General features: G+C 39.1%; 1 long non-coding RNA gene across 2 annotated transcripts in view; it reads left to right on the forward strand.

The window, feature by feature from the left end:
- Positions 1-9,596, forward strand: part of LOC121027284 (uncharacterized) — a 40,623-nt gene that overhangs the window by 693 nt on the left and 30,334 nt on the right. The window contains exon 1 of one of the 2 annotated variants that reach the window (XR_005788639.1): positions 25-694. The exons of the other annotated variant lie outside the window; for it this stretch is intronic. This is a non-coding gene — a long non-coding RNA (uncharacterized LOC121027284). Of the gene's footprint in view, positions 1-24; positions 695-9,596 lie in introns of those variants that run through there. 2 annotated transcript variants of the gene reach the window in all.

Raw genomic sequence — 9,596 nt, forward strand, 5'->3', positions numbered from 1 at the left:
CTCGGCTCCAAGACTACAAATCCCAGAATGCACGGCGCTGCAACTCTTCGCGCGCGCCTAAGAGGAGGGACCTCACGGAGGGAGTGGAGCGTGCGAGCTGAGGGCGGGGAAGCGCTGTGGTGGGCGGAGTCCTGCCACCTGCTCTTGCCACCCTTAAACTCTCTGGGTCTCGGGCAACGCTGAAAACAGGGAAACGAGACGGCGTATTTTGCTCGCGAAAGTTCTCTGTCTTTGGTTTTACTTACCCGCCTCCGGCCCAGGGCTAACTTTCCCCACCTCCCCGGGGAGGGTCAAGGTGACTCCAGATTTTACAATTAGAGACTCACAAACTTCCAGGGCTGGGAGGTTGCTGCCTCGCGCAGGCATGTCCCGATCTGTTCCAAGTTCTTAGCTGCCCAGGTGTTGGAGTCGCCCTGTTGCACCGCCAATAATGAATCGAGACTCTTGTGTTTAAATGAAGGAGGAATACGCTTTCTCTCGCGGGGACGTGAACTCGGTTAGCAGAATGAAAAAGACCACTTGAACTATCACACAGGAGCATTGCGCGCCTTTCCTGAATGTTGCGATGGGTGCTTTAATTGCTGTTAACTCTTAACAGTGCAGCACTAGCTAGATACGGGGCAAACCTCAAAAAGGCAATGTTTGTAGGAACACTTTCTGAACTCGATCCAATTGTCCATCAGTGTCCAGCAAGGTAAGGTTGGTAAAATGTGTTCAAGAAATAATATTGTAAAGCATCTGAGTGTGTGGGGTGCTGAGAAATGCAGCGAGGAGAAAGAAATGTGTCAGCAAATTAATTGCTGTTATTAAAACCGTTGATATTAGTTGAGAATAGTAAGGTCCATTAAGGCAATAGATGTCAGTGCATATTCAAGCATATTTGGTAACACTTAAAGAGTGTTTAAATATATCACCATAACTTTTCAACCTTTCCCTTTTACACAAACTAGAAAATGTGTCTCTTATGTTCAAGGTGTTACAAATAACCTTAATCTCAACAACAGCTTGTTAGGTAGTTTCCCCTTTTCACAGCTGATGAAACCATTTCAGAGGTGAAATGAGTTACCAAATTCACACCTCTTTAAGTGCTAATGCCAGGAGGTAACCTAGTCTTCTAACTCCACTCTAAGACTGTTGACATCAACTTTTAAATCCAAACTCTGCCTTCTGATAGAGGTCAGTCCATTATTAGTTAATTTCCAATCTTTAATAAGATTTAAATACTGTTGCATGTCAGGCAGGGTATGTAAACATGGCTGAATGTAATCTTATCAATTTCTGAGCAAATTTTAAATCAATTCCTTAACAGGGAAAACAAGAGTCGTATTTCAGGCATGTGGCAGTAAGCCTGGTGATTTTCATGTTTCTAAATCCAGCCCCACTCCTCAAAGTCACTTATTTTTCTGTCATCTCAGCCCCTGCCACTTGCACCCCACCCGCTTCCACAAGCTCTGATTCTTGTGGTTCCTACCAAGACAAAAGGCAAGGAGCTTTTGACTGTACGCTTTGTGCCCCTTTGAAAATAGCTCAAGTGCAGTTTGGAAGATCTCCATGCTTTTAACACACCCTTTCTCTACCAAGGACTGTTAATATTTGCATCTTTGAGGCATCTGCTACAGCTCCTTTTTACCTCTTTCTGGCCACTACAACAACAATAAGAGCGAAAACTTGGCATTTTACTGTGTGCTTGGTGCACTTTACATGTTGTATTTCATTTAATCCTCATCAACTCTGAGTAAGTTCATGTATTCCCTCTTTAAGGTGAGGAAAATGAAGTACAAAGAGACTAACTTACCTACTCTTACCACAGTCTGGGAAGTGGGGCAGGCCTATCCTTAGTAATTTTTTCCTATGTACAGATCCCCGGTTTCCTCAAACATATCCTTATGACCACCAAGTATTATTACATTAAGAATATTTATAGATAAGCTACACATAGGGGAACTGTGTAGCTATGAGTTTCTAAAGTTCACTTAATGCTCCTCAGAGAATTTTACCCATTAATATAACAAAAATAAAAACCTTTGGGGGGAAAAGGGAGAAACTTGTAAGTACTTTTAAGTTCCTTCTCTCCCTTTCTTCTTTCCTGGAATTTTGGTTACTATGGGAAAATTTTAAGGCCCATTTTTAAAGCACACAAATAAAGCTCAAAATGGCTATTCTTTTACCACAATCAGTTACTATTTTATAAGTGGTTATTTTCACTAATGTTTCCCTTCTCCTAAAAAGTTAAAATAGTCCTAAAAAATAGTCAGAAGTTCTTGCTACTTTCCATAGAAAAAAATATTGGCTGAATAAACCGCAAAGGAGGAGGAAAGGAGACTTCTTGGCAGATTTGTTACTCAAATTACAGGCATAAGTTGTAAACTGAAAAGTGGTAAGATACCACTGATTAGAAATGTAGCCTAAAATATCAGGTCTCTGTAGCAATGCTTGAGTCACATATTGTTCTCTGAAAAATATTCATACAACTTCACAGCTTTATCTTTAGCAAGTTCTATAAAGAGTTTTCTAGCAGTAAATTCTGAAAACTATCCAAATATCTTGATTAAATGTCGAATATAGTTACCTAATGTTAATGAAACTGAGAATAAGAATATTATACATCCTTCCAGTCCTCACTTTTAGGATTCTAATACTCAGTTCTCAACCACATTGCAACTTGTTTTTACTCATTTCTTAATAATCTCAATCCTCTATCGCTAACTGTTGCTAAATTAAAATAATAATTGCTAACAACTACTACAATTTGAGCATTTACTATGCTCTTGACATCTTGTGCTAAATTCCCTACATGCATTATTTCCTTTAATTCTCAGAACAACATTATGTAGTAATTAGTTTCACTACCTCTGCCTCCCTTTTACAGATAGGGACACTGAAGTTAAGTGTCTCTCCCAAGTTCACATTGCCTGAAACAGTCCAGGCAGTCTGATCGCACAGCCTGGGCACCCAACTATTATACTTGTGAGGACCATGGCAGAGGGAACAAAGTGTTTCATCTTTATAGTGCTATCATCTAATAGTAAAACTATTATTATAACACTTTGGGGACACTAGATACAGGCACCACATAAATGTAAATAAGAGACTAATTTTTAGTGTACTCTAAATACATTATGCATTTTTAAAACAAAAGCAGTAAAGGTGGTACTTGTGAAGAAAAGGGCAAATCTGTGTCTGAGGATGCAATGCTAAGCATAAAATTGCAAGTCTACGCTCTTGCTAAAGTTAGAATATCTAAGCTAAAAATAGAAATATACTCTCTATTTTGCCACCTCAAACTCACTTTGAAGTTTGATCCTCTTAATTTTAAACATCCCTTCCTTTTATTTCCCTGCATTGTACTCTTAAAAACAAAAAGATTTATTGAGATATAATTCACAGGTCATACATAATTCACCTGTCTAAAGGGTACTATTCAAAGTTTTTTGGTATCCCCACAGAGTTGTGCAACCATTGCTGCTACCTAATTTTAGAACATTTTTATCGTTCCAAAAAGAAACCAATACCAATTAACATTCACTTCCCATTCCCTCCACCCCCTAGTCCTAGGCAACCACTTATCTACTTTCTGTCTCATTGATTTACCAATTCTGGATATCTCATATAAATGAGATGGTCTTTTGCGACTGGCATCTTTCACTTAGCATAATGTTTTCTAGGTTCATTCATATTGTAGTATGTGTCAGTATTTTATTTCTTTTTATGGCTGAATAATATTCTATTATATAGATAGATGACATTTTAATTATCCATTTACCAGCTGATGGACATTTGAGCTACTTCTGTCTTTTTCCTCTGTTTTGCTGTTGTGAATATTTGTTTACAGGGCTTGTATGGACATGTTTCCATTTCATATATATATATATATATATATATATATATATATATGAATGGAATTGTTGGGTTATATGGTAACTCTATGTTTCATATTTTGAAGAGTTAAGCTGTTTTCCAAAGAGGCTACACCATGTTACAATCACACCAACACTTATGAAGGTTCTAATTTCTCCACATCCTCACTAATGCTTGTTTCGTCTTTTTGATAATGGCCATCCTAGTGAATGAGTGTGAAGCTATATCTCATTGTAGCTTTGATTTATATTTCCCTAATGGCTAATGATGTGCTTTTCACATGCTGATTGGCCATTTTTGTATCTTCTTTGGAGAATGTCTATCTACATTTTAACTGGTGTATTTATCTTTTTATTATTGAATTGAAAGAATTCTTCATATAGTCTAGATTTCGAGTGCCTTATCAGTTATATGATTTCTAAATATTTTACCCCATTTTGTAGGCTGACTTTTCACTTTCCTGGTGGTAACCTCTACAGCATAAAAGCTTTTTATTTGATGTGCTCTTTTGTGAAGTTCAATTTATCTGTTTTTCTTTTGTCACTTATACTTTTGTTGTCATATCTAACATGGGTTTATCTAACTCAAGATCACAAAGATTTCATCTATGCTTTCTTCTAAAAGTTTTAGATATTTTTTACAGTTTTAGCTTTACATTTAGGCCTATAATCCATTTTAAAATAATTTTTTGTTTCACATATACCCTTTCCTTTTAATTTAAGTTCATTTTGAATATGTCAAACCAAAAAGAAGAACTTTAGGAGAAAAAAAAGATACTGTTATTATTCATCTTATTTTTTTTTAATTTTAATGTTTATTTATTTTTGAGAGGGACAGAGAGAGAGAGAGAAAGAGAGAATGAGTGGGGGAGGGGCAGGGAGAGAGGGCTACACAGAATCCAAAGCAGGCTGTAGGCTCTGAGCTGTCAGCACAGAGCCAGACACAGGGGTCAAACCCACCAACCGCAAGATCATGACCTGAGCCGAAGTCAGATGCTTAACCAACTGAGTCACCCAGGTACCCCATCTTATTTTTTAAAAAAACATTTTATTTTGGGCATTATAATAAATAGCAAGTTTTTAGGTTTAATACATCCAATGAAGCTCCAAATGCATCTGTAAAAACCCCTTTGGAAATTGAAAATATAGTTCACACTTAATACTACGTCTTCATTCTGATAATAAACATTTAATTCAACAATTATTTATTAAACACCCACTAGTGTGTCAAGCACTGTTCTGAGCCCTGAGGATTATGTGGTGAACAAAATAGGCAAGGCTTTCATTTTCATGGAGTTTACACACTGGAGGAAAGAAGCAAAGAGAAAACAAGTAAACAGATACATCACTAAGGTTATTTGCAAAGTGATAAGTACTGTGAGAGTGTAATGTGAGGGAGGGACAACTTTTTTGTATTGCATGGTCAGAAAGGCTTCTGTGCTGAGGTCTGAATCATGAGAAGACACCAGCATTGCAATGATTTAGTAAAAAAAAGGAGGAGGAGGAGGAGGAGGAGTAGGGAGGGAGGAAGAGGGGACTGAAAGCAAGAGACCAAGAGTTAGGAAAGAGCTTGTAGGTTCCAAGACAAAAAAACAAGAGCAAAACCGAGTATCTCTGAGTGTCTGTAGGCAAAAGAGCACAAGATTGGGATGGCAGACTGGAAGACAGATCTTGAAGTGAATACAAGGATAATTAAGACTGTGTATGCTTCCAGTTTCCTTTTTTTTTTTTTAATTTTAATATTTCTTTATTTTTGAGAGAGTGCAGGCAGGCGAGGGGCAGAGAGAGGGGGACAGAGGATCTGAAGCAGGTTCTGCACTGACAGGATGACAGTAATGAGCCTGATGTGGGGCTTGAACTCACAAACCGTGAGATCATGACCTGAGCTGAAGTCAGATGCTCAACTGATTGAGCCACCCAGCTGCACCAACCGCCCCCCCCCCAGTTTCCTTTTTTTTTTTTTTAATTTTTTTTTTCAACGTTTATTTATTTTTGGGACAGAGAGAGACAGAGCATGAACGGGGGAGGGGCAGAGAGAGAGGGAGACACAGAATCGGAAACAGACTCCAGGCTCTGAGCCATCAGCCCAGAGCCTGACGCGGGGCTCGAACTCCCGGACCGCGAGATTGTGACCTGGCTGAAGTCGGACGCTTAACCGACTGCGCCACCCAGGCGCCCCTTAAAGAAGAATCCTCAGCTAACATGGTAATAAAATTTAAAATTTAGATGAGGAAAATATTCTGTAATCAAAATTAGCATTTCTTATTCTAAAGAGGCCAAATCAACACATTCTTGAAATTCTGACCCACTACCTGAGGCATTGGGAGGCATTCCTACTTGATCCAGTGGGAACTCAAACATCATTTTATTTTTTTACTAAGAGAAAGCCAGCCCCCCTCCCCATACTCCAACTATTGTTGGCTTCTGTGAAGTGGATTAGAGGAAATGACACCAAAGATTGTTGGCAGAAGCTTTCTTCAATAGTGATATCAGATTATTTATCAGGAGTTACCGAAGAGCTGAGACAGAACATGTCCAGGTGTTATCCCTAAAACTGAAAAATCAGAAGAGATAATTAATTATAAGCACAATGCTCAACCATAATAAGCACTTAATAAATGGTAGCTATTATCTCAATAGCTTTGGCTGATCTTCAGTGATACTACTCTTGATTGCTGGCCGGAGTCTCTTAGGTTTCTGTTGTTCCCAAAGCAAACAAATGATAAGGGTATGGGGAGATGAAGCCTCTGTCCTCCACAGTTAATGTTCACAGGTGGAGATTATGTGTAGAAACTTTGGAGCAAATTTTGTATATGCAGAGATCACAGGTTAGGCAGAGATACAGGTGTGAGGGCTATGTGCGCTTACTGCCTACCACCACCACTGGGAGTTTCTTCCTTCCTCTAGTGCCAACTTTCTAAAAACTCTACAGAGCACTGTATTAGGTGCTTTAAATGTACTTTATTATCATATAATCAACTTTGAGGTAGGATTATTATCTATACTAAATATGAGACCAACAAATGATAAAACTGGATTTGAATTCAATTCTACTCAGCTCCAAAAACTCATGTTCTTTCCATTATGCTACCAGTACTTCTCAAATTTTTCCAACTAAGTACCCATAATACCTAGAAGGATACCATTTTTGAGGGCAATGTAGAATTGTCCTCATTCTTCCATTCTCCTCTTATCAGTCGTTACATTCCAGCAGTTCTTCCTATATCCCGCAAACATCTCCTCTTCTCCATCTCCATGGCCAGCACTCCAGTGCAGACTATCTACGAGTATCACTGTAATGGATGACCCTGACTTCATATTTCATCCTGGTCTGGATTACAGATCATATCATTCCTAGACTTGACAGTTCTTCCCCTATACATACAAGATAAAGTCCAAAACCCTCAGCAAAGCACTGAAGGCCCTTAATAATCTGGTACTACCTTCTTTCCAGCTTCCCATCCCATGCACCCTAACCCTCAAACCCTATAAGACTAACTCACTCTACCCCATGCACATGCACATACTCCATATCCTTTCACATCCTGTTCCAAGAATTCTTGTGGCAAATTCCCTCTTATCTACCAGGTCTCCCCTTGAGTTCACTTCCTGTGAGAAGCCTCCTAACCCTTAAACATCATGTTCCCTTGTCCTACCATGTGCTCTAATATTACCCATTTCTACCCCCATTTGCACTACTCACCATGCTGCATTATCATTGTCCAATTTACCTCTTCCAGTAGTTTGTGAATATTTGCAGTGGGGTTTTTTTGTTTAGCTGTTTGCCCCCAGTGCTGTGCTTAGCACATAAATCTCTCTATTGAAGGAATGTGCCCCCTTTTCCCCCCCCACTAGATTATAAACTTTTATTTCTAGTGCCTAGCATACTTCTAGTTCCTAAATATCTGTTCAATGATACTTCATGCTTATTGAGCATTTACTATGTGCCTGGCATAATCTAAATAATATTTAGTGTGGATTAACTCATTTAAAACTCATAATAACTGTGTGAAGTCAATGTTATCATTAACCCATTTTACATAAGGAACCTGAGACACAGAAAGGTTCAATAACAAGCAGTGTGACCTTGAGCAAGTAAATGGCAAAACCACCATTCAAACAGAGTACAGTTGATCCTTGAACAACACAGATTTGAACTGTGCAGGTCTACTTGCTTGTGGGCTTTTTTTTTTTTTTTTTTCATTAAATGCAGTATAAGATTTCTTTAAAAAAAATTTTTTTTAACATTTATTTTATTTTTGAAAGACAGACAGAGAGACAGAGAGAGCAGGGGAGAGGGAGAGAGGGAGACACAGAATCTGAAGCAGGCTCCAGGCTCTGAGCTGTCAGCACAGAGTCTGACGTGGGGCTCGAACCCACAAACTGTGAGATCGTGACCTGAGCCGAAGTCTGACACTCAACCAACTGAGCCACCCAGGTGCCCCTTCATTAAGTGCAGTATAGTATTATAAATGTATTTTCTTTTCTTTATTATTTTAATAACATTTTTCTTTTCTCTAGCTTACATTATTGTAAGAATGAAGTATAAAAGACTATGCAAAATATGTGTTAATGGACTGTTATATTATTGGTAAGACTTCCTGTCAACAGCAGGCTACCAATAGTTAAGTTTGGGGGGAGTCAAAAATTATATGCAGATTTTTGACTACGTGGGGGTTGGTCCCTCTGACCTCTGAGTTCAAGGATCAACTGTAGTCTGGTTCCAATATCTGCACTCTGACGCTATGCCATGTTGCCTATATGTGTCTGTCCAGTTGGGATGAATAAATAGAATCCTTTCCAGTTTCTACAGGAACAAAAGCCCAAGAGTCCTGAGCCTATTTAAGGAGGGATAAAGGAGCCTATACAAAGAGGTTCTTAATTTCTCATAGATTTCATTGCGAATGGTTGAAATAACTGTGAGAACTTCAGGTACGTTAGAGGTAGTATAAGCAACAGTGAGTTAGAGCCATCATGCCAGTTGTTGGCAGAGCCTTGTGCCTAAGGCTTTGTAAAGTTGACTCCCATGGTGGACTGCTGTGAGATTAAAGGCCCTCCTATCAAACCATCACCCCACTTCATAGCCTCGTGTGTGTGGCTCAGTTCTTAAGCTCTTTATCCTCGGTTTATCTATTAAACAGAGATATCATAGTTAGGATCTTTTAGGATTGTGGGGACTCAGTGAGTTAAGATATGTAAATCACTTAGAGCAGAGCATGCAATTAAGTACTTGAAGAAAGAAAAAGGAGGAGGAAAAAGTGTTTCCGCTTACGGAGGGTCAGTAACGCCAAGTGGTCACGTCAGTGGTTTGTGAATAGCTGCCAGCACCTTTTCTAAATGAGTGAAAGAGGGAGAGAAAGGATCCAGACTTAAGCCAATTCTTTGCTACTTTACATCAAGTTTGGGAATTAAATGTTAGGAAAGAGAAGGCCACTGTAAAGTTTGCTTAAAGGGAAAGGTCGGGGATAAAACACAAGTAAATAATCACCTTAGGGATTCTCCGTAGCTCATCAAGAAATGCCTGACCGTTTTTTTTATACTTAGAGATACCTCTCTTTTGAGGAATTAAGTGGCTTTTAAAATTAGAGCTTGGGGGCTCTTGAGTGGCTCAATTGGTTAAGCGTCTGACTTCAGCTCAGGTCATGATCTTGCAGTTCATGAGTTTGATCCCCATGTTCGGCTCTATGCTGATAGCTTGGAACCTGGAGCCTGCTTTGGAATCTGTGACGGGGGGGGGGG

Source organism: Herpailurus yagouaroundi, unplaced genomic scaffold (genome assembly GCF_014898765.1).
Source record: "Herpailurus yagouaroundi ecotype Mexico unplaced genomic scaffold, PumYag 77, whole genome shotgun sequence".
In the NCBI taxonomy this organism is placed as follows: domain Eukaryota; kingdom Metazoa; phylum Chordata; class Mammalia; order Carnivora; family Felidae; genus Herpailurus; species Herpailurus yagouaroundi.